Below are 25,503 nucleotides of genomic sequence, written 5' to 3'. Positions count from 1 at the left end.
TTCTGAATTGCCCCTCCTCGTGCCCATCGTGTTGGGGCCCAGCCATAGTAGCACAGGCAGATGGGCACTGCGACCTGACACTGAGACCATATGAGAGGCTGGGTCTGCATCCCGGGGTAACCTGAGCATATTGGCTGCAACTGCATCTGCCCAGTGGCCCCGGCTAGGGGAAGGATCGTGGCGTGGCAAGACCCCGTTGAGAGTCTCTCTCTTTCTCTCTCTCCTCTATGAAAGAAAGAAAGAAGATAATGTAAACAGTATTTCATCTCCTTGGCCTGACTTCCATCTGAGCTCAAAAAGCTCCCACCCTGGTCCAAGCAGTCAAAGCCCTCTCCCCAAATCTGAACACACACCCAGAGTCCATAGGCCACCTCTGACACGCTGCCGTCCTCGGCTGATTTATTCATGTAGCATTTGACAATTGGCGAAAGTCTTCTGGAGCCCTCAACCCTGCGGACTTGTTGGAAGGACGATAGTCTGACTTCTCATGTGAGGAGACTAAGGCTTATCAGTCAAAACGCAGACCCATTGCCACCAAGCATCGTGGTACAAAGGTCTTATCAAAATGAGAGATTTTGTTTTTTAACAAATTTAACCTTTTTCTTTTTAAAAAATTGTCAGAGTGCATGTGCTTAAGCACCCTCAAATGGGTGGTGGTTATATATCGGTCCTTTTCCCTCCATTTCTCTCTCCTGTCAGGGTTTTAGACACACGTATATGCATACCCAGTGTGCTTTTAAAGCCTCCAGGTGGAATTCAAACCTCGGTTAACCATGTGGGATTCGGCTCCCTACATACGGAACTTAACTCTGCTCTAAGGGACCAGCCTGACTTTTAACAAATTCAAATTTCTTACTTGATAATAATATTTTTCATTAATGGGAAAAAATAAGCATAATATAATGTATACAGAGTTAAGAATGGGCAGGCCCTATTGCCTAGTAATTAAGGGAGCTGGATTCCACATGGCCAGCCACAGTTTGAATCCCAGCACCAGCTGAGAAACACCACAGGTGCATGTGCATGTGTACCTCCAAACCCAGCAGGATGGAGAAATGGAGGAGGAGGGATTGCAGTGTGACCATGCTCCATTAAGAGGTGCTTTCTCCCTCTCTTTCTCCCTATCAATTTTTCTGTCTCTGGTGAGCATATGCACCCCTTGGCAATTAAAAGAAAAAGTTACAAAATTAGTAATGCCTTACAAATAAATGTTATTAATCATAATACTACACATGCACTTGAAAATTGCATATGCATACATATGTACATACGTACAACGGTGTACCCGCACTTAGGCACAGACTGTCCCACATTTACACTGTCTATTGAAACCAAGGCTTCTCTGCAGATTGCAGACCCCACTGGGTTCTAGGTCAGTAACCACTGTCCCATGATCTGTCTCCCTAGCTTCACTATCTAAAGTGATTAGGCCAGGAGGTATTTGTTTCTAAGCCAGGTTTTAATGTTGAGTCGTGTAAGATTGGAGACTGGAAATAAAAAACGGTAATACTAATTAAGGTAGGATCTGTGACATGAGGACAGTAGGGTGCAGCAGAGCACAGAATGGCCGCAACAAAAAGCCAACCTTCCCAGTCGGATTTCTGCAGCAGATGCAAAAGAGACCCCGAATGCTAATCCAAAATAGAAAAGATTGCGGGGAGATGGTGAAACAATAACAATTTGCATTAAATCATCAGCTGCTTTCAGCACAGATGGGAAAGCCTGTTATAAAATGTTGCAAGACATTTGCAGCAGCGGGTTTCAAGCTGGACATGCATTAAACACATTCTTGGGCTTTTCATAGTGGGAATAAAAACATAGATCATTTTTAGTGAGGATTTTTCTTTACATATCAGGTTTTTTTCTTTGTGTTTAATTTTTGGTAAGGAGATGACGTATTAATAGCCAAGGAGAAATGATCCATTTATGGAGTTAGATGGATAAAATTTATCTTCAAAGAGGTGGAATATTAATTCTACATAGAAAGAAACTTCTAGCTCTGAAACATTCCTGGTGAACCCAGTGACTTACTTCACTCCAGATCCTAATCAAACAGTTACAGTGTCTTAGAAACAGTGGCAGCTGCTGAGCACACCTGCTTTCCTGGGCAGGTTTCAGAGCCTGGGCAGGACTAGACCGCCTCTCCCGGCCTGGCCCTGGCCGGCCTGGAGGGCTGTGTCCATGGTGGCCAGCAGAGGTGCTTCTCCTGCATTGCTCTTTTAAAGGGACCATGGGGGCTGTGAGGCAGGAGCCGGAGCTGAGGCTGCAGGCTATCTCCTCTGATCCCACGCCCCTAGAGCAGAGACTAGACAGCCACAGACTCTCAGCGTCTGGCCGAGAAAAACGAGTTTCCAATAACTAATCCAGCTGAACGAGGCACTTCCCTGGCTCCAGCCCTCCTTCCCGTAAGCCAGGAAATGTTCTCTCTATTCATTAGGGGACGACTCATCAGGGACTTCTGCTCACTGATTGGTTGCTTCATAGCCTAGCCAACATCTTCTTCTGTGCATCGTTAAGTCCTTCTAGGTGTTCCCTCTGGATTAATTGAGCATCGCAGATATCCTGTTTGTGTGCTTGGTTCAAGGTAATTGTAGGGCCACGGAGAGGCCAAGATCGATTTTTCAAAGAAGATGCCACTTTATATGGCCAGAAATTTACTATGTAGAATTTGGAGTCAGTTTAGCAAAAATAATAACTAGTATGCATTCATTTATTCACGTATTCGTTCATTCATCTGTAGCTCCTGCTGTGGAGATGCTGGGAACCCACGGCCAATAGTGCAGCCCTAGCATGATGGGATAGTGCATGTCATTCACAGGTGATACTCAGCATGGAGAAGAGAAAGCAGGGCTTGAGGATTGCAAACGGAGCTGCTGTCTGAAGTGGAGAGAATGAGAGGTGCAGGGCCAGAGGGCTCTGAGGAAGAGCTTGCCTGGGAGAAGGAGCAAGAGCAGGAGTTAGGGCACCAGCATGCCAGAGTACAGTCAAAGCATAGCAAGAAGGCCTGGCATGGCACTTTGGCAGGTGAGTCTGGCTGAGGAAGTGTTCCTGATGATAATCGAAGCTGGAAAAAGAGAAAAGTGAGGACAAGAGTCAGGTAAGGACACAAAACAGTGTTGGTAGTTAATGAGGGCCAAAGAATGCTTGGGGATCAGCAGGCGGTGTCATGGTTAAGGTGCTGGACTCCCAGATGGCCGACCATGGTTTGAGTCCCAGTGGCTTGAAAGTCATGCCAGGCATGTGTGCGTGTGAGCCCAAAAATCCTGAAAGGAGAAGAGATAGAGAAGGGACTGAAGCGTGGGGCCATCCCCTCTGGGAGGTGCTTCTCACTTTCTCTGTCTCTCTCTGGGTCTCCAGTGAGCGCATGTGCCCTTTAGCATAAATCTTTCTAAAAAAAAAAAAAAAGAATGCTTGGAGCTAGGGGAGGGGAGTTAGTGAATGGGATGCCTTACATACAGATTACAGAAGAAATATGGCAGGTATGACATGGACAGGGACAACCCTTGGAGACAGTGCTTGACCAGTTCAGTGGAGGTGAGGTAGCAAGGGATAGAGAGACTGGTACATTAGGGGAGATCAAAATTAGCAACACCCCAACAGTAAATATGGTTGCGAGCCAGCGACTGGAGTGCTAAAATATTCACTGAAGAGCTGTAGAAGACTGCAGAGAGGGAGATGACACCTCATAGCCTAATTAACAAGCCCCAGAGCAGGGGTGGGAGGCGAGCGAGAAGGAAAGAATATTGACCTGGAAGTGTCAATAGAGCGCAGGAAAGACAGCTATCCCATCTCCAAACCCAAAATATGTGCTGTGTGCCCCCCAAACAGCCACCGCTGGGAGGCGGAGGTGCCACTTACAAGGATAGGTTGGTGTGCAAAGCCCTTAAGGCTTTGAGACTGCCTGATGAAGGTGCCCTATGAGACGGAGGCTTCATTTTCTAGAATCCAACACTGAAGCCCGAAGGTAGAAAGAGTTTTAGTAGTATTGTTTTTAGGTGAAAAAACAAAACAAAACAAAAAAACAACAAAAAAAACCCTGCACCTAAGCATCCAGAGGTAGGGAAATGGGAGGCCCAGGGGTGGTGCAGGGGTAAACAGCAATGCTTTGTGGAGTCTGGAGACCTGCCCGAGTATTTTGGGTTCATACTTGCCAATGATCTGGGGCTGACTGAGGCTGGGTGTGGATTGTGGCACCGAGATTCTGCTGGGACCCAGCCATGGTGGTGCAGCTGGTAGTGTGCTGAACGGCAGTGCTGGAAGCCACACAGCCGACCATAGGTTCAGATCCCAAGTCCACCTGAACACATGCTGGGTACATGCCCATCCAAGATCCTGATGTTCTGGAAGGCTGAGGAAAGAAGGTCGTGGCATGATAAGGCCCTGACAGAGTAGCTTTCTCTCTAAAGCACACATATGCATGCATGTGCACTCTCAAAGAAACGAACAAACAAAAACACCCTATTGAGGGTGTTGTCTCTCTCTTTCTTAGTCTCTGCCTCTCTCACTCATGGAAGAAATAAACTTTTGTTTAAAACAATGGGGAAATGGGGCCAGCAGGTGGCATGGTGGTCAAGGCACTGGACACCCACATGGCTGGTGGCTTGAAAATTCACACTGGGCATGTGTGCATGTATGCCCAAAATCACAGGAGGAGAATGGAAGAGAAGGGATTGTGAAGAGTCCATCCCCAATGGTGTGGGGGGGTGATTTCTCACTTTCTCTGTCTCTCTTTGTCTCTCTCCCAATATCTCTCTGTCTCTCTGTCTCTCTCCAGGGATGTGACAAAAACCTTAAAAAATTTAGAGCAATGGCTAGGTAAATTGTAGTAGTTATTAATATTAATATTAATGTTTGTAAATAAATTCCACTGACATCACAATGTAGTGTTCAGTAAAAGATCAAATTGTGCCTCCTAACTGCACTTACGTACGTGTGCGTGCATGCCTGTGTGTGTATGAAGAAAGGGAAGAAATGCCCCAAAACTAACAAGTTACTGCTGAGAGTTTGGGTTAGGATATGTACTTCATTTTTAATCTGTTTCTCAGTAAGAAAAAACATAATCAATGCACTTTTAAAATTTGTATTAAAAAAAAATCGTAGTTACTTTTTGTCCTTTCCCTCACTGCTTGGCACGAGAGCCGAGTCACACATTGTCACTCACTCAATGTCGTCACCACCCGGCAGTTCTGGGCTGGCATCGAGGGTGCCAGGACTGTGGGGTGTGGATGGAAAACATTGAAGGTCAGAATAGGAAAAGGTCACCAAGGTTGAAGGGATCTAGGACAAGGTGGGAGAGGAGGGACCTCGACTTGTGACTTTAAGGGAAGGTGGCTTAGGGTGGGTGAGTGGAGGGAGGAGCCAGGTCTGTGAAGGAAAGCACAGCTTGTAATGCTCACAAGTAGGGCCCAACCACCCCTGGGAGTGTCATGCAGAGACAGACATGGGGTCCTGGACTGGACGTGCCAGGGACAGGCTCAGGTAGCAGAGCAGAGCCTGATGCAGAGACGGGAGACAGGAGGGCCAGAGAGTGGGGCGACAGGCTCTCGGTGTTCATTTATCTGTTCCTTCACCAATCTGTGGTGAACAGGTTGTGTACAGTTTGAGGTCTGTAGGGTACATTAGTGAACAAGTCACAGAGACAATGGGCACCTCATCATTATCAAACTTGTTTGCATGTGTGTTGTAGAGGAGATGCCTGAAGACAATAAATGAGCTCAGTAAGAATGTTGGAGTGTGTGGAAAAGTGATGTGTCTTCACAAAGAAGAGCGGGGGGACCAGCAGTTAGCATAATGGTTACGTCGCTGAACTCCCATATAGCCAACCGCGATTCGAATCCTGGACCCAGTGGCTTAAACTCACGCTGGGCATGTGTGTGCATGCCCAAGATCCTGAGAGGAGAATGGAGGAGAAGGAATTGCAGTGTGGCCATCCCCCCTGGGGGGGTGATTTCTCACTTTCTGTCTGTCTGTCTCTCTCTCTGTCTTTCTGGCGAGTGTATGCGCCCTATAGCCCTATAGCACAAACCTCTCCAAAAAAAAAAAAAAAAAAAAAGCCATATAATCCAGCAATCCCATTCCTTGGCATCTACCCAAAAGACAGAAGAATTCTTCACTGGAAAAGTGCTTGCACATCGATGTTTATTGTGGCACTTTTCACGATTGCTAAGAAATGGAACCAACCCAAATACCCCCATACGGCTAAGTGGATTGAAAAACTGTGGCACATATACTCTATGGAATACTACTCAGCCATTAAAACCAACAAAATCCTGGCTTTTGACAGAACGTGGAAGAATATGGAAGATTTACTGCTGAGTGAAGCAAGCCAGGCTATGAAGGAGAGACACTGTATGTCCCTACTTAATATATACCGAATGTCTGCACTCTATAACTGAAACTGACGGGCTAAAGGATGTACAAACACTAGAGATGGATGTGAATGCCAGATGTGGTGTGTGTGGAGGAGTGGGGCCTGGGGAAGAACATTTGGAGGAGGGATATGAAGACAACATTGTTGAGACAGGGAGTTAGTGTTGTTATATTTTGATCAACTCGACTGGGGAAAAATGTTCATATACTGAAATGATCACCTTGGAAGCTAAATAATGTGAATGAATGTATTTTTAAAATGTCAATAAAAATAAATAAATAAATAATAAAATAAAATAAAATAAAAAATAAAACGAAGAAGAGCAGGGTAAGACGGGCAGGAGAGCATGTGCTGGCTGGGCAGTTGCAGTATCTAATAGGAGGGTCATGGCAGGCCTCACTGAGGGTACATTCATGCAAACACTGGAAATAGGTAGCCATGTAGAAACTGAGACATGCAAGGGTTGATGTTATAGTCATGCCACGTTCCAGAATGTAACATGGGAGCGAGTAGTTAAGAACCCTGGAAGACTAGATAATTGGAGCTTAGGCATTTAAGGGACAGAGAAGCAATGATGCTGGGAGGTTCTTCATCAAAAATACCCAGATGACCATAAATGATGACAGGAGTAGCATTGGTGAAAGGGGCAGTGAACCTGAGGGATGGCGGGACAGCATGTTATCTAACAAGATGATTCTAACAGGTGACACAGGCCAATAGTGTGAGATGCAAAGGTGAAGGGAGTGACAAAAGAAGAAAGATCTAGAGCTGTGAGGAGGATAAAGGCAGATGCCTACCCAGTTCTCAGCCCAGAAGAATGATGGGTGAGAGAGGCAGATGGCATCCACTCATGATGGCCAAAGGGAGGTCATGTTCTAAGAGAGCTGGAGTTCAGAGATGAGAATGGGGTGCAGAGGCCTTTTGTTGTTGTAAATCTGGGCTATTCAAATTCCTGAAACACCAGGAAGGGTGTTAGAAACCAAGAGAATGATAGAAACAGAGAACAAAGAAAGGTTGCACAAAACTTTGTGGGGAGGAGTAGGTGAGGGGTACTGTGGAGACCTAGGGCTTCTTGTGTTGACTGCCATTAGCAGGGAGATGGCACAACGGTGGCAAGGCTGTGAGCACATGAGAAGAGGAAGGTGGGTTCCATGGATCCCTCTTAGCCAAGCTGGAACAATCTAGAGGAGCTACATCGTACTCTAAGCTCAGGGTCTGCTTTAACTCCCATGGAAGGAAAGCAGGAAGGCCTGGTAGACATGGCCATTACACCAGCATGCCAGAACACATTTTTGAGTCTTGTAAGGGGGAGTGTCCAGAGCTCCCTCATGCCCCAGACAATTGATCGGAGAACGTCTGGGGAAACTGTCCTGGGGTACAAGGAAGAGAGGAATTCAGGAAGAGGGACAGAAGGTGAAAAGATAGGAGGCAATGGCAGTATGGATAACTGCTGAAACCTGAAGAAATGCAGCTGAATTTCTCAGACACCTTGGTCTATGTTGAAATTTAATAAACTACATGTGCAAGATACCTGGTGGTGGTAAGGGTATCTTGGATATTTTTACATGATCTGCTCTCAGTGGAAGTGTATGGGTATTCATCTGGGTCTTCTGAGAAGCTCACACCAAGATGAGACCGGATGTGCATTAGATTATTTGAGAGGAGACTGGTAAGGGATGACAGGGAGGGACGCAGAGGCACCTCGGGGACCCATTACACTATGATACAGTTTCAACTGCTATGAAGATGAGGAGGGAGACAGGAAGGCTGTAGACTACAGTGGAGTTCTAAGGAAATTTGGCAAGGCCAGTGGGGAGTCCTGGTACCAGAGTCATCCCTTAGAGGAGTCCCAGGATGGATCCATCTTAGAATCCCTGCTGCATTGTGTCATTGGCTGGAGAAGCTCATGGAAAGTGTGGTCTTGGCAGAAAGACAGAGATGGATTTCAGAGGGAGCAGCTGGGATCCTTGGTCAGCTACACTTACTCTGGTAGAAGATCCTAGAGACGCACCTTCATGGTCACCAGGTCTTAAACCAATTTTCTGTTCAGAATATTCTCTGTGTTGTCTGCATCCCACTTATCACCCAGCAGACTCAGTGTTGATTAGGTCACTCGCTTCGCTGAGAATAGAGCTGGGGCTGGGTGACAGAGCAGGGGGAATACTGTAATTGAGTGACTTCCATGTATCTACTCTGCATGTCAAATAGCTCTCCTTACTGCACTTGCCCCAAGTTATTGACAGTTTGAAGTCCTTGGATATAGTCCAAGTTTAGATTGGGTCCAGTCTAGGAACTACCTTTTTTCCTTATAATTACTTACCATCCCATGTTCAATGGGTAAGTATAATTAGTTACCTGGATTACTTTCCAAATCTATTTGCTCTCTGAGAATTTGTTAGTGTTGACCAGTGGTTTATTTACTTATTTTATTTTATTATTTTTAAAATTTTATTTGAACTTATTTTATACATTCAATCAGTATATATCACTTAGTTTGTAAAGTGAATTTACCCAACCTGAATACAGTTAATGCCAGTTCAGGTTACTATCCACATTATCATCAACAGATAATAATTCATTTCTGTGTCTCATGAATGTCTTGCCTCTCTATTTTTCTCTTAGTTTCTTTCCTCATAGTCTTCCTTTTGCTCACCCTCTTCCCACACTGTTATCAGTATCCTTTTCCTGAACCATTCTCCATGCTTCTATATCCTCTAGTCTTTCAGTTTCCACCATAGAGTGCAGGTAGTCAGTATATGTTAAGTGGAGATATACAATGTCTCTCTTTCATAGCCTGGCTTGCTTCACTTGGCAGTAAATCTTTCATAATCATCCACTTTATATCAAATGCCAGGATCTTGTTTTTATGACTGAATAGTATTCCATGGAGTATACATGCCACAGTTTTTCAATTAACTCATCTGTTTATGGACATTTGAGTTGGTTCCATGTCTTAGCAATTGTGAATAATGTTGTGCTAAACATAGATGTGCAAGCAGCTTTCCAACTGAGCATTCTCCTGTCCTTTGGACAGATATTCAGGAGTGGAACTGCTAGATCATATGGTAATTCTATTTGTAGATCTTGGAGGAACCTTTAGATTGTCCTCCACAGTGGCTCGATCAACTTACATTCCCACCAACTATGTAGGAGAGTTTCCCTTTCACCACAGACTTGCCAGCCCTTATCATTTTTTGTTTTCTAAAAATCTTCAATTCACCATTCTGACTGGGGTTATGTGGTATCTCATGGTTTTGATCTACATTTCCCTTATGGTGAGAGATGTTGAGCATTTTTTCATATGCTTTTTGGCTGTTTGTATGAGAGTTGTTTGTTCAGTTCATTTTCCCATATTTTAATTGGGTTGATCTTTTCTTTTTCATTTTTTTTCTTTCTTTTTTTTTTTTTTTGGTAAGCTGCTTGAATTCTCTGTGTATTCTGTATCAGTCCCTTACTTGAGGCATAGTTTACAAAAAATCTTCTCCCACTCTAAGTGTTATCGATTCACACTAATTACTGTGTCTTTTGCTGTGTAGAAACTTCTTAATATGATGTAATTTCATTTGTCTATTTTTGGGGGAATTATTGCCTGTGCTTTTGGTGTCTCCCAGAGTTTCCTCAGTGTTTTCCACCAGTAGTTTTATAGATTGAGGTCTTAGGTTTAGATCTTTGATGCAGTTTGAGTTGATTTTTGTAAATAGTGACAGTTAGGGGTCCAGGTTCATCTTTATGCAGGTGGAGATCCAGTTTTTTCCAGCAGTATTTGCTAAAGAGGCTTTCTTTTATCCCACTGGATTGACTGGTACCCTTGTCAAAAATCAGTTGGCTGTATACTTTAGGTTTTATTTCTGGAGTCTCTATTCTGTTTCATTGGTCAATATGTGTGTTTTTGTGCCAATACCATGCCATTTTAATTATCATAGCTTTATAATATATTTTGGATCAGGGAGTGAGATGCCTCCTACTCCACTCTTCTTGTGCAGAATTGCTTTGGAAATAAAGGGACTTTTATGATTCCAGACAAATTCTATGATTGTCTTTTCTAAATTTGTAAAGAATGGCATTTTGTTTGGGATTCCATTAAATATATAGATTAATTTGGGTAGAATTGCCATTTTGATTATAGTAATTCTTCCAATCCAGGAACATGGGATGTCCTTCTCCTTTTTTGTGTTGCTTTCAATTTCTTTTTTTAGGTTTTCACTATTTTTGGTAACAGTCATTCTGATGAGTGTGAGTTACTATTTCATAGTAGTTAATTTTACATTCCCCTAATTATTTGTGAGTTGAGCATTTTTCATATACCTGTTGACCATTTGTATATCCTCTTCTGAGAAATGTCTACTTAGGTCTTTTGTTCATTATTTAATTAGGCTTTTTTTCCCCTCCATTGAGTTGTTTAAGTTCCTTATATATCTTGGCTATTATCCCCTTATCAGATGTATGGCCTGTAAATGTTTTGATTTTCTCTTACTCTGTTCATTGTTTCTGTCGCAGTGCAGAGCTTTTTAAGTTGACATAACCCCATTTGTCTATTTTTGCTTTTGTTGCCTGAGATTTGGGAGTCCTAGCCAGAAAATTATTGCCCAGATCAATGTTATACAGTTTTTCCTCTATGTTTTCTTCTAGTAGTTTTACAGCTTGGCGTCTTACATTTAAATCTTTAATCAATGTTTACTTACATTTTGTTTATGGTGTAAGACAAAGGTCTGATTTCATTCTTTTGCATGTGGATATCTAGTTGTCCCAACAGCATTTATTGAAGAGCCATTCCTGTGCTCCTTGTGCATTATTAGTGCCTGTGTCAATAATTTACTTATTATACGGGCTTGACTTTATTTATGGACGCTCTGTCTTCCTCCATTGGTATTTATATATTGTATGTAAGTATCATGCTGTTTTGATTATTATTGCTTAGCTGTATGGGTTGAAATCAGGGAATATAATGCCTTCATCTTCTCAAGATTTCTTTGGCCATTTGAAATCTTTTGTAGTTCCATATGAACTTTAGTTGTGTTTGTTTGTTTGTTTGTTTATTCAAATTCCAAACTACCATTGAAATTTGAGAGGGATTACATTGAATCTGTAGAGTACTTCGGGTAAGATGAACATCTTAACAGCATTCATTCTTCCAACTCATGAACGTGGGATATTATTTCATCTCGTTATGTCTTCAACTTCGTTTATCATTGTCTTCTAGTTTTCAGTATATAGGTCTTTCAACTTCTTGACTAAATTTATCCTGAAGTATTATATTTAATTTTTAAAATGTTATTATGAATAAGATGATTATTCCTTTCATTTCTTTTGGAGATAGCTTGTTGTTAATATATAGAAACATTATTTATTTATTGGTGGAAAAGAAATGTAACATTACTCAGGTGTCCAGAAACCTGGAACAACAATGGACTAATGTCTGAAGATTGTCTGCCTAGTCCCAGTCTGACAAGAAGGATTTTCAAAAGGGACATAAGGGGTGACTCCATGCTGTTCTGCTCAGCACAGCAGTTCATTATGTCCTTGACCATCCCATGGAGGAGACTTTTAAATTTCAGGATTATTGTTTTCAATTGCAGCTGGACCATCTGGGCCTGATCATCTGGGCCGAAGTTTTTTTTATCTTCCTCAAGCACATCTGCTTCTTGGGTTGCAGTCTCAAGGCCTACTCTCCATAGGATCTCATTAAAGTCCTGGTTAGTTTTTGCTAGGTTTTATATGGAGTTACTTTGGTTCTTTTTGTAGCCTCGCTACAAATCCCCCTGTTAATCTTTCATTCCACTTCTATGGAATAGGGCTCATAGTCCATCCTCTATAACTGTTTTATGCTGAACTGGGATGCCGTAGTGAGTCAGAAACAAAAGTCTTTACATGGTGGACAGAACTCTTAGCTTCCCTTTCAAAGGGCAGAGCAATTAAAAGTCACTCTGTCAATTACTTAAGAAGTTCTCTCTGTGCCCCTCTTAGTTCAATGGGTAGTGACTACACATTGTGTGTTCATCCAGGCTCCCCATTTGCCCAAATGGCCTTCCTCACTGGTTTGTGAATCTCAGAGGGAGCAGTTCCTCCTTTAGTTCTGGATGAATCAGTCACCTGCAGCCAGAAGGCCTGGGCTGGGGGGGGGGGGGGTTCTAAGCTATTGCTTCTCAGGGGAGAAAGTCACTTGGTCATTCAATTTACAAAACAAATCTGGTTCCAATGAAGAGATTGGCACTTTGACACATAGGTACCATTAGGTCGTGGTACCTAAATGATATTCCAGAATTTGAAAAAATAGCCCTTATTGCATTTTACCAGTGGCTCTTACCACAGGTACTCCCCTCTGAATGCTCTTGGTTCACCTTGTCCCACCCCCTGTAAATTGTACCTGGGACCCCTGTGGGGAAATACATATGGTCTCTGTAAGAATAAGGGGAGTTCTGGGCTTATAACAATGGTAGTTTTTCAGACAACAGTTATTATTAGGCATGTTAGATTTGTGGAAATGCCTTATCTGTGGCCTTCCCCCTCATTTGGTCAAGATGAAAAGAAACGACTCCATTTTGATTCTGAAAGCCTTTTACATTTTACACCCTTGGTCAAGATCGCTCTGTGGAAGCTTTGCTGATTTTTATATGTTTACTGAATTCATTGATTAGTCCTAAGAGATGTATGTGTGTGTGTTTGTGTGTATGTGTGTATAATCCTCAGAGTTTTCTATATATAGGACCATGCTCTCTGTGAAGAAAAACAATTGAACTTCTCCTTTTCTATTTGGGTGCTTTTTATTTCTTTTATTGCCTACTTGTTCTGTCTAGGACTATGTGAATGAGAGGTGGGGAGAATGGGTACCCGTGTCTCATGATGATGGAATCTCCTAGCTTTTGTCTGGGAATTTTTTTCATCTCATTTCTGAAGGACAGTTTTTCTAACTGTAGTATTCTTGGCTGGCAGGATTTTCTCTTTTTTTCTTTTCTTTTTTTTTTTTGAATATATCATTTCTCTCTTTCCTGGCTTTCAAGGTTTCTGTTGAGAAGTCAATTAATAGCCTTATATAGACTCCTTTATATGTAATCAGTCTCTTTTCTTGCTACTTTCAGGATTCTCTATTTGTCTTTGTCTTTTAACAATTTGATTATAACATGTTTCAGAATATCCTTCTTTGAACTGATCTTATCTGGGATCCTTGGAGTTCCATGAATCTCAATGTCCATATCCCTCCCAAAATTTGGGAAGTTTTCAGCCAGTGTTTTTTAAAATAAGCTCTTTTCCCCTTTTTCTCTTTTTTCCCTTCAAGAACTTCCACAGTTTATATATTCATACTCCTGAGGGTGTCCCATAGTTCCCTTAGGCTTTCTTCACACTTTTCCAATCTTTTAATTTTTTGTTCTCTAGCTAATTTCAGATGGCCTGTGTTTCAATTAGCTAATTTCTTCTAGTGCATTATTGAATCTGTTGTAAATGTTTTCTTTTAAATCTCTCAGTCTGTCATATTCTTCAGCTCCAAGACTTCTGTTTGGTTCTTTTTTATGTTTTCTATTTTCTTAATAGAAACACTTCTCATTTTAGTCATGCATTGTTTTCCTAATTTCATTTAGTTGCTTTTCTGTTTTTCTCTTGCATCTTACTGAAATCCTTTAAAATTGTTATTATGAATTCATTTTCAGTAAGTTCATAGATCTCCAGTTCTTTGGGGTCAATTATTGGAACTTTATTAGTTTGCTTTTGTGTTGTCGTGTGCACCTGAACTTTTGCTCTCCTTGTACCCTTGGTATCTGTGCATTTGAAGGCGCCAACACTATTTACAGTCTTTACAGACTGATTTTTGAGGGTAAAGCTCTTTTCCTATTGTGGAGTTTGATGGATGGGATTGTCTTCAGGGTTATAGTGGAGTGGGACTTGGAATCTGGCCATGGGGCTGCTCCTGGATCTGTACTTGATCTTTTTACCTAGGACTCTAATGGGTATAGATCCTTTCTGGTCCTGAGTGAACTTGACTGCCTCCAGGTCCTTGATCAGTAGGGCTAGCACAGGCATGTGACAGTGACATAGACAGTGACTCTGTTACTTATGACATAGACAGTGGTTCCTGGGAGGCGTCCTACTGTGTCACATGCTAACTGGGCTCCCTAGGCAGGAAGTACTGGCCTTGGACCATGGTTGAGACACTGGGATGAAGTCATTGCACTGCCTCAGGACCTATCCCCTAGACCAAGGTCTGTAGGCCTGCCTCAGGGTCATAGGTAGATGTGTGTCCGGGAAGGTCCCTGGACAGGCAGGCCCTACATCTGCATTGGTGTCTGTGTATTTGAAAGACCCAACATCTTTCCCACTCATTACAGACTGTTTTTGGCAGGTAAACGTCTTTCCTTCTTGTGTACCCTGGCTGATGGGATTGCCTCCAGTATTGCAGTAGAGCGGGGCTAAAACCTGGGCATGGGGCCTCTCCTGGCTCTGCAGTCCACCTCTGAGGGGAGCTGGGGCTGAGTTACAGGGCTGTTTTATGAGGTCAGCAGGCCTGTCTGCAGAGGCAGTGGTGGGTGCATCTCCCTGCAGGTCCCCATGTGAGCAGGACCAATCTCAGACCACAGCTGAGAGAGGCTGGAGCTGAGTTACAGGGCCGTTTCAGGATCTACTGGGAGACAAAGTTGGCAAACCTTCCCCAGTGGCACAGATGGCTGTTTGCTTTAAGCTAGAGAGGAAAATAGAGAAATTACCTAATTACCTACCATTGAGCATGAGTGAAAGAGGAATGGAATAGTTCTCACCTCCTTCTTTAAAAAACAACAATGCGGGACCAGCAGTTGGCATAATGGCTATGTCGCTGGACTCCCACGTAGTCAACCATGGTTCAAATCCCGGATCTGGTAGCTTAAACTCATGCCAGGCGCGTGTGTGTGGGTGCCCAAGATCCCAAGAGGAGAATGGAGGAGAAGGGATTGTGGCATGGCCATCCGCCCTGGAGGTGATTTCTCGCTTTCTGTCTGTCTCTGGCGAGCGCATGCACCCTATAGCAAAAACCTCTCAAACAACAACAAGAAACTAGGTGCAATAAAGAGGAGCCAAGAAGTTTTCTAAGCCTTCTTTTTTTTGCTTCATTCAGAAGCAAAAGCCTAACCTTCTGCTCACCCCTTAGTGGCTAGCACAAGAGAAAGTTGTCTTACAGTGATGTACTCTGGGTCGGCTCTTTTCTTGCTGGCTTTATTGAAGGATTTTACATTTCCATCAGAAAAAGGCATGCTTAAAACCCACCTTCTATGAAACACCAGGCACCAGGGCTGTCGTAGCAGTGACTGACTGATGCCCAGGGTGGGGAGTCGGCTCTAGAGGGGGAAGACTATCGGGGCTTCTATGGATACAGACGTTCTCTACAGGGCAGGGAACCCCCTGAGGGTGCTCCCTACCTAACTGTGGTCCGACTTTCCCAGACTGCACTCACAGGGCATTTGTTTTTCACTAGACCTCAAAGTAAGAGTGAGCCAGACACAAAGAACTCCTCATATACCGAGAATTTGGGAGACAGATTTCCAGGTTGTTTTTGGAAGGATAGGGGAGATGAGACATTGGATGGGTGCCTAGGACTCATGCTGTCCTTGGAGTCCTGTGACTAGAGACTGGGGAGTCCAGAGACACGCTACTGCTATTTAATAACACTGGCCATTAGGAAGGTGGCACAGACTCGCGCTCTGCTCAGGAGTGCCAGCTTCCTGTGCGCCCTGGAGAGACTGGCAGACACGCTGGCACTGGCAGATGGCCTTTTGGCACTGGTGTGAGTATTGATCACCCTCGAAGGGTAGGAAATGCTGTTCCCTCTCTGATGAAAAGTTTCTTACAAAGGAGAACAAAGGCCTAAGGTGGTCCGCGCGGTTAATAGCCTGTGTTAAAGGAACCTCTACATAAGAAGCATCTCTTGCCAGAATGTGCGTTCTGACTGCCGAGGCCGGGTAACTGTAATGGATCCTCGTCGCACTTCTCTTTTTTTTGGAGAGGTTTTTGCTATAGGATGCATGTGCTCACCAGACAAACAGAAAGAGACAGAGAGACGGAAAGTGAGAAATCACCCCCCAGAGGGGATGGCCACGCTGCAATCCCTTCTCCTCCATTCTCCTCTCGGGATCTTGGGCACGCACGCACACGCGCCCGGCGTGAGTTTTAGCCACCAGGTCTGGAACTCGAACCGCGGTCGACTACGTGGGAGTCCAGCGACATAGCCATTACGCTAACTGCTGGTCCCAGCACTTCTCTCCTTTCGGATGCTGTCTGCCTATATGTTGGCTTGATCATTGTGTACCTTGGCTGAGCCCATTTTCTTCATAGACTTTTCTTTGCTAAGATACACAGTCTTCCTACCACAGTGGAATCATCAGCTGGGAAGAAAAGCACACCGGCACCAGGACTCTTAGGGACACAGGTTTAATCCCACTTCGGTGAGTGTGACGGTAAGGCTCCCCAAAGAGTACTGCAATTTCTTACAGAGTGATCCCCCTCATGCCACAGGACTCGGATCCTTTTAAATTCAGGTGAGACACTGAGCCATTGCTGTAAAGAGTAGTTGGCACCCTCGGATGCTCTGTTAGTGCACGCTCTGTGCTTCCCCCGGGCTAGCTGGGAGGAAGGACCCTCACACCTAGACACTCTGCGCAGATCTTCTCACCCAGGGAACCCCAAGCCTTTGTCTCATCCCAGACATGTGCCTTAATAGGATGCATGTGCTCACCAGACAAACAGAAAGAGACAGAGAGACGGAAAGTGAGAAATCACCCCCCAGAGGGGATGGCCACGCTGCAATCCCTTCTCCTCCATTCTCCTCTCGGGATCTTGGGCACGCACGCACACGCGCCCGGCGTGAGTTTTAGCCACCAGGTCTGGAACTCGAACCGCGGTCGACTACGTGGGAGTCCAGCGACATAGCCATTACGCTAACTGCTGGTCCCAGCACTTCTCTCCTTTCGGATGCTGTCTGCCTATATGTTGGCTTGATCATTGTGTACCTTGGCTGAGCCCATTTTCTTCATAGACTTTTCTTTGCTAAGATACACAGTCTTCCTACCACAGTGGAATCATCAGCTGGGAAGAAAAGCACACCGGCACCAGGACTCTTAGGGACACAGGTTTAATCCCACTTCGGTGAGTGTGACGGTAAGGCTCCCCAAAGAGTACTGCAATTTCTTACAGAGTGATCCCCCTCATGCCACAGGACTCGGATCCTTTTAAATTCAGGTGAGACACTGAGCCATTGCTGTAAAGAGTAGTTGGCACCCTCGGATGCTCTGTTAGTGCACGCTCTGTGCTTCCCCCGGGCTAGCTGGGAGGAAGGACCCTCACACCTAGACACTCTGCGCAGATCTTCTCACCCAGGGAACCCCAAGCCTTTGTCTCATCCCAGACATGTGCCTTAGGCTTTGGTTTTACTTCTACTCCAAGTAAGTCCTTCCTAGGTCACCCATGCACCGCTGTTCTTTGACCATGCAGTTTGGCTGCAGCACTCCGAATGCTTCCAGGCCTGCACCACATTCTGCGGTCCCCAGATGGCACCTGGGGGAAGTCCATTCATCACTTCTGATGGGGTAACTTTGTGAAATTAATTGACTATGAAATCAATCTGGCTCCGCCTGGCTTCTTACTCACAGTAGGCACTTAAAGTTGAATGAGTTATTTGCACAAAACTTTACTTAAAAGAATTATTACTGGTGGTAGTATTTGAGTGTAGTATCTTTCTGACTTTCTTGTGCGTGTGTGTGCCAGTGTGTGGTGCCTTGGTAAACAATAAAAGGGAAGGAAAACACATGATGGGAAAAGATGCTGGTGTGAGACTGAGGTGGAGAAGCTCAGAGTTAAACATTCCTCAGCTTTTGATTTGACTTCTGGGTATGTGGGAGTTATCCCAAATGAAAAGCAACAGGTTTTAATAAAGTCGACTTGATGGAATAGCGAATCCTTCCTTCCTGGTTCCGGGTTTGAGATTGCTCCCCTTGTTCACCTCTGGGATATTGGTGATCCTTTGAGATCTGTCCCAGGTCCTCTTCTCATCTCTCTCCTCTGGATCCTGCCTACACAGTCTCTCCATGCTGTCTGCAGGTTGGAGACTCAGTGCCTAACGTCTCCAGGACCACTCAGGCCTGCTCTGCTCCTGTTTGCAGCCCATGAAGCCCCTGCCTCTGCTGCTCGTGTCCTCTGAGAACTCGCCATGCCTGCGCCAAGACGCTGGCACCCTGGAGCCACCATCCTCCCTGGGGCTCACTGTTGCCCTCCCGTCCTTCCCTGTTCTGGGCATCATTGTTCTCATCTTGTCTGAGGTATAATGTACTGCAATGATTAAGAGCATGGGCCCTAGAATCAGCTGACCTGGGTTTGAATCCCAGCTTTGGCACTTACTGGGTGTTCTTGGATGTGTTACTTAACCCCTCCAAGTCACACACCTTACAGGGGTGAGAGGACTAACTGATAATATAATGGCTTTGTTCCAGACTCAGAACAGAGCAATTGCCCCTGAAGTGTTGATTGATTCCTCTGTGAAAGCATCTCTTAGGTTTTTCCTGGGAGTCCCTTGTCCATGGGCTTAGAAAGACATTCACAAACAGGTTCAGAAAACCAGGCCCCAGACATTTTGTCCCTGCCTCACCCATAGTCCCTCTCTCCTGGCCCTCCTCCCTCCAACTTAAGGTTTTGGACGCTTTGGCCTTCATACGACTCTCAGAACCTCCTCATCCAGGCTGGGACCCCACTGGACAGCCTTTCCAGAATTATGACTATGACTCTCTACGAGCAGTGAGCACCACTTTGTTCCTAAGACAGCCTGTTCACCTTGCCAGGCCTGCAGTGGATGAGAATGCCACTGCCTCCAGGGGCCTCGTAGCATGCTTTCAGAGTATTTACAGGGACTCCTTTTCAGCTTTGTTATGCTTCCGAGGGAATTTTTCAGTGCGTTTCTGTGGTAGTTGCATAAATAACTTAAAAATTATAATTTGTTTTTAAAGCTTATTATTCTCCATAAGTTCCTTAAATTATTAAGATTATCTGGTTTCTTGGGAAGTCGTTGTATTTTCAAGTAATTTAATTCTATACTGTGGGGAACAGTTGGGTACTATCTGGGGAGACACACTAAAAAAACCATTAAGTCTATTCGTTCTTTCATTTTCCTGTTCTGCAGCTCAGTGAAGATGTGGTCCCAGGTAGGAGAATACTTTTTCCATTACCCAGCTTGCACAGATGTTGCAAGAATTCTCAGACGACTCTTTCTCGCCTTTGTGTTTGTTTGGTTGCTTTTGCAATGAGAGAGGCTGAGGCCATGAAAGACAGGCTGGCATGTGGAAGGCGAGGCCCACTGAGAGTGGCGTGTCCTTGCGCCGATGGACTTTGAGGACCAAGCAACACAGAGCAGTCCCTGGACGTCACGATCAGCCCGCTCGGTGGCCAGAGGTGACTTTCTTGACCATTCAATGCCAGCTGTACTTGGGGAGTGCAGTAAGGGTGCACGCTGACACAGAACCCCCCTTCCTCAGAGCTGTCACCATCCCCAGAGGGTCATGGTCTACGACACTATGTCCACCTGCCCTGGCGTGGCTCTGTGGCCCTCTGAGGCCCTCTGTGACCAGATGTACCTTCCCCAGCCTCTTCCCACCGTGCCCCATCCCCAGACTCCCCCTCCTTTCCAGCCGCACCCTGCAGTCCCTCTGATTCTTGGGTCCATGCTATTACTTTGGGCTGGCAAGTCTCCCTTCCCCTCCCCACCTGCTACGGTGCTTACCGGTGTCCTACTCGGCCCTCGAAGTCCAACCACTTTCCATCTCCTTCCTGTCAGCCCCTCGCTGGCTGCTCCAGCCTGGGACACCTCTCCACACAGCTCTGGTGATGCCCTCTGCCCACCGAGCACGTCTCCCACTTGGCTTCTCACTGGTGATGCGTTTATGTGCTCACGCATTGCTGGCCTCCGTGACCCGTCGGCTTCCTGGGTGGAAGATCGTACTTGCTGTTTCTTTGTCTCCCCCCATGGCTCTCCTCATGGTGGCTTCTCTGAAATATTCTGGGTGCATCAATTAATTGGAAGCCAGTCCAGACTCTGCAAAGCTGTCAGCATGTCAAACCTGTAACTCCCTGCCTACCAGCAGTGCCATCAGACCACGTGATCAAATCAATTTCATTCTGATCGAGGGCTGAGAGTTAGTTTAAATCAATTCAGCCAGTGTTGAACGGGTATTATGGGATGGACATGGTGCCAAATGTTTTTTGTAAAAAGCTGTCTGGAGCATAGCTCCTACCTTCACACAGCCAGTTGTTCAGGAAGCGACTTCCTTCCTGTCCTGAAGGACTCAGGGGACAGTTAGCTAACGAGGAAAGCCAGCGCCAGCTTGTGGCATGCTGCTAAGGAGACTGGATGCCATTTGGCCAGTTGCACAGTTGTAGTCCTAACCCGGACCCAACAGCTTGAGAAGCACACCGGGTGCGTTTGTGTGTGTGCCCAAAATCTTGAGAGGAGGGAGAGGTGAAGGAGATGAGATTGCAGAATGGCCATGCCTACCAGCGGGTGTGTTCTCACTTACCGTTTCTCTCTGCGTGTCTTCCTTGGGTGAGTGTACGGTCCCTTTGGCAAGCTGAAAGAAAGACAAAAGCCAAGTCCATTACAGCGCTAAACTGGTCAGACTCCAGAGTAGAGACGAGAGGACGCAAGTGGTGTAGGTTTTAGGTGAGAGGAATCTCAGAGAGGGGAGATGCTGAGGAAGTCTTGGGGGACCTGGAGGAAACAGGAGTTTCAAGGAAGAGGGTGGGATGGACAGTGCTTGCCGTCAGAGGGACGGGGTGCAGTGGGGTGGGAGTGGCGTTACTGAGCACGGGTTATCATTAGGCCCTGGTGGCTGCAATTCCTCTCCTCTTGGGCCCCCAAGGCTTACCTGAGCTTCGTACTGCAGAGCAAGACTCTAAGAGAGGGTAAGGCCTGCCCTGCACACAAGCAGAACCGGGCAGCTGGTTCCCAGCACCCCCTGTGCTTGTCCATCATCAAGCTGGCACTGAGTGTGGGAGAACAACCCCCTCAGCACCCCCTGAGATCACTTTTTCCTAAATGCAGTATATTTTTAATTTCTTTATGCAGTTATTTGTTTCTTCTAGGAGTAAGAGAGAGACTGGGTGGGGCACCCTCAATAGGGTCTTCATGTTGTGGTCATCCCCTGCCCCGGGAACATACGCGTGTACATGCTCCGCCCGTGTTCAGGGACGTTTTGGGCCATGAACCCAGGACCTCGCCTACGTGGGTCCAATTCCACCACCAACACGCTCCTGCCTGGCCAGTTTAGAAAGGAAGAAATGTTCAGGTTGGGCAAGAGACCTTCCCGGGCTGCCTCCCATCAGCCCTGCCTCCTGGGAAGTCTAAGACTTTCTCCATTATCGGACATTCCAGAAAGAGCCCCGAGAATCCGCACTGTGTCTATTTTTGGTCCGGATGACAGTTACTTCTGTGAAAGTGTATTAAGCGGCAGAGTTACAATGTGTGTGCTTTTCCACATGTACACTATCTGAGTAAAAAGTTCACTTAGGGGAGTGTTGCCAGGTGATCCGAAGGCAGGCTTCATCCGCTGTCCACCGGTCTGCACCATCAGCGTTCAGAGGAGTAGGTGAGAACAGCAGCTTGTGCAGAACACTCCTTTGCCCACGGAGGACACAGTCCAAGACCCCCAGTACATGCCTAAACTTCAAAATGGCACTGCACCCCACGTGTCCCATGTTTTTTCTTATTCATATATACCTGTGGTTTGGTTGAGTTTATAAATTAGACACAGTAAGAAATGAACTGGGACCCGCAGATGGCATAATGCTTGTGTTGTTGGACTCCCACGTAGTCAACCTTGGTTCAAGTCCTGGACGTGACAACTTAAAACACACATTGGGCACATGTGTGTGTGTGTCCAGGGTCCTGAGAGGAGAATGGAGGAGAAGGGATTGTGGGGAAATCACCCACCCTAGGGGTGATTTCTTGCTTACTATCTCTCTGTCTCTCTGGCAAGTGCACATGTCCTATAGCAAAAACCCCTTTCAACAAATAAATTAATTAATTAATAAATAATAAAAGACGTGAACAGCAACAGTTCTTTATAAACTAGAACTCTGTGACGATACACTGTGGGGAGAGCTACATAACCTTGGTTCTTTCTCAAAATAACAGGGTATGGTGCCTGCCCTCCTTCCTGCTGCAGTTAATGTGGGCAGCTAAAAGCCATGGGCAGCAAAGCCACAGATAAGGAGCAGCGACGCTATTTATTCTTACTCTGTTCTAAGCGCTTTCTGCAGTGAATGCACCACGACCCTCTGAGGCAGATGTTACTGCAGTACCGTGTGACAAGTGGGAAACTGAGCACTGGCCCGTCGTGGTGACTCCGGTGGCAGGTGAGGCTCTGCTGTGTCCGAACCGTATGAAAGGTCCCAGTCTGGCTCCTGGGCGACCTGGAGCACACCTGGCAGGCTCGCTTGTGCCCACGATCCTGGCCGGCTGGGGGCCAGAGCAAGGGGTCATGGCGTGATGAGACCCCGATGAGGGTGCCTGTTTCTCTATTCAATACAATAACCTGTAAACAGAAACGAAAATCCAGCACAGAGAGGTTTATTACTTGTCCAAGGTCACACAGCTAGTGGATGCCGGAGCTAGGATTCGAGCCTAGGCTCTGTGGCTCTTCATGGAGTCAGTGTTCTCAACGAGGACAGAACCCGACAGGGAGTGGGGACAGCTGAGAGGCAGCTCTGCAAAGTGGCTGGCACCACCAGGGCTCTGCTGGCCAACCCTTTGGTCCTGTCTGCCACTCCACCCGGCCCTCCCTCATCATTTCAGCCTTGGACTCAGGGCAGACGAATGTTTACCGAGCTCAATGGAAGTGGGAGGCCCCAGCGCCCTTTGCCTGCACTCCAGCTTTCCTGCTGGGGAACAGACTCGGCACCAGTGCTCGCTCTGCTCCCTCCAGGCCTCCGGACTTTGGTGGAGAAGCTGGTCCATCCCTGGGTCTGGCCCCCCTGCCATGGTGGCAGCCTCACAGACACGCCCCTCCTTCTGCAGGACGTGCTGTGGCCACGGCAGACCCGCAAGGCAGCTCAAGAAACCTAAGTCCCTCCCTCCTGAGACCTTGTGACCAGAGGGCTATTTATACTTTTCTATTCTTTTCATAAAAAGAGATCCCCTAAAGGTTCACACACCACTAAGTAGCTCCCTGCGTAAGGGATCATTCTGGATGTGCTCCGTGGTCCTCCTCCTTAGCCTGTGTGACCAGCCCCTGAGGACTGCTCTCTCTGCTCTGGTTCTCTCGTCCTCACTGGACTGTGTGCTGTGATGGAATTGCCAGGCCCACGTGTCCTGGGTGAAAGAGGAAGCCTGAGACCCAGGAATGGCGTTCCCTGTCTCTGGCCTGGAGCAGCAGGGAGGCCTGCCTAGCTTTAGTTCCTACATCCAGGCCTAACCTATCAGCTGGAGCAAGGAAGTGGGGGCACAGATTCTGCCCTGATTCCTGCCCTCCCCAGCCCTGTCCCCCACCTCCAGCCTTCTCAGGAAGCACCCCTGCTGCACCTGGGCATTGGGGTGCGGAGGCACAGCCATCACCTCCCGGCTGTGAATGTAAGCGTCCGGCTTGTGCACAAACCGTAGGGAGCTGTGCAGGAAGGGCTCTCCTGCCGTCCTCCAGAACACCAGTCTGGCAGAACCTCGTAGCAAAGCTAGGAAGAAAATCATTTTTTCCTGCCATGGGCTAGGGCCAGAAGTGTAGAGAAATTCTTTGGTGAATTACCATTCACAAATTTCAACCATCGTTCACTCTTGATTCTAAAAGTCTCTTTGCATGAACAATTTTCTCATCTTTATGCAGAATTTTTCCACATTTTTGTTGACTAAAATATTACTAATCTAATTTCCTATTAAAAAACTCATTTCCAGCATTGCAGAGCTGAAAGGTGCTACCAACCATTTAGTCTCCAATTTACACACAACAAATCCTGTAATCTGATGGGGGCTTTCACACAAGGGCGGCTCGAGCAATTACATGGGCAAAGAAATATTTCCGTCTGGAGCTGTGTGCTGTGTTAATTTCATCTGTTGAACTCCCATTGAGATTTCGCCTATTGTTAAATTGCCTATTGATGTGGGTTTAGGGAGGAAAGTCCACCAAATGCAGCAATTCAATATTATAATGCTATTTGTGCTCTAATATTTTCCTTTTAATTATAATTTGGGAAATTGGGGTTTATTAGAAAGAAAAGAAAGCATCCGACTGGAATAAATTATTCCATTCTTCCCCCCACACTCCGTCCCAAGCCATGACAATGTAGGACATTCTCCAGGTGAGGTATTGATTTGGAGAGATCTGGAAAGGGTCCTGATGTCACAGCAGAGATTGCACCAGGGCTCCGGAGTGTCCTAGACCTACAGATGTCTGGTAGGGAGGAAGCAAAGCCTCTAGGCTGCTGCCGGGGGCTCTGTAGTACTGGGAAGAGTTCTGGGGTGATTTCAGAAGCCAGCTGTACGTTGAGGGGAAACAGAGTCTCCGACACTGTGGCTCAGGTGTGGTCAGACCAGTAGATGTCCATCCAGCCATCTGCTCTTACTGAGCACAGGGTATGTCCTGCTTTAGTATGGAGTGTTTTCAAAGATGCAAGCTAAATGTATTTTTTAATTCTTTTATTCATTCATTCATTCATTCAAGAAATACTCACTGAGTCTCTAGGGGCCTGGCATCTTGGTATGTTCCAGGATGAAAGATGAAGCCCCGCCCCTCAATGTCAGACAAGCCAACTGCTTATTACATAACCGTCTAATGCATGTTGTCAGGGAGGGACAGGTGAGCACTGAGGAGGCTTAGCAGAAGGTACATGTGAGACAAGACACCTTCCTGGGAAGATGACGGATGTTGATGTTGGCTTTGAAAGGATGCTGGCCAGGAGGTGGTGTGGGAGTTAGGGTGCTGGACTCCCACATGTCTAACTATGGTTCAAGTCCCAGACCTGGTGCCTTGAAAATCACAATGGGTGCATGTGCATGTGTGCTCAAAATCCCAGGAGAGGGAACCAGCAGTTAGCTTAATGGCTATGTTGCTGGACTCCCACGTAGTCGACCGCGGTTCGTGTCCCGGACCCGGTGGCTTAAAACTCACGCCGGGCGCGTGTGCGTACGTGCCCAAGATCCCGGGAGG

At 46.1% G+C, this 25,503-nt stretch overlaps 1 long non-coding RNA gene across 2 annotated transcripts in view; it reads right to left on the bottom strand.

Moving 5' to 3' along the window:
• Nucleotides 1-4,268: 4,268 nt before the first annotated feature.
• Nucleotides 4,269-25,503, bottom strand: part of LOC114009640 (uncharacterized) — a 29,788-nt gene continuing 8,553 nt past the window's right edge. The window contains exons 4-5 of one of the 2 annotated variants that reach the window (XR_003551029.1): nucleotides 20,887-20,937; nucleotides 4,269-4,348 (exon numbers count right to left, since the gene is read on the bottom strand). This is a non-coding gene — a long non-coding RNA (uncharacterized LOC114009640). Of the gene's footprint in view, nucleotides 4,349-20,099; nucleotides 20,295-20,886; nucleotides 20,938-25,503 lie in introns of those variants that run through there. The other variant, XR_003551031.1, reaches the window with a different exon arrangement.

The sequence above is a fragment of the Tupaia chinensis genome, unplaced genomic scaffold (genome assembly GCF_000334495.1).
Source record: "Tupaia chinensis unplaced genomic scaffold, TupChi_1.0 Scaffold000578_2, whole genome shotgun sequence".
Lineage (NCBI taxonomy): Eukaryota > Metazoa > Chordata > Mammalia > Scandentia > Tupaiidae > Tupaia > Tupaia belangeri.
The sequence above is the reverse complement of the archived record's forward strand: the minus strand, read 5'-3'. Positions and strand labels throughout refer to the sequence as shown.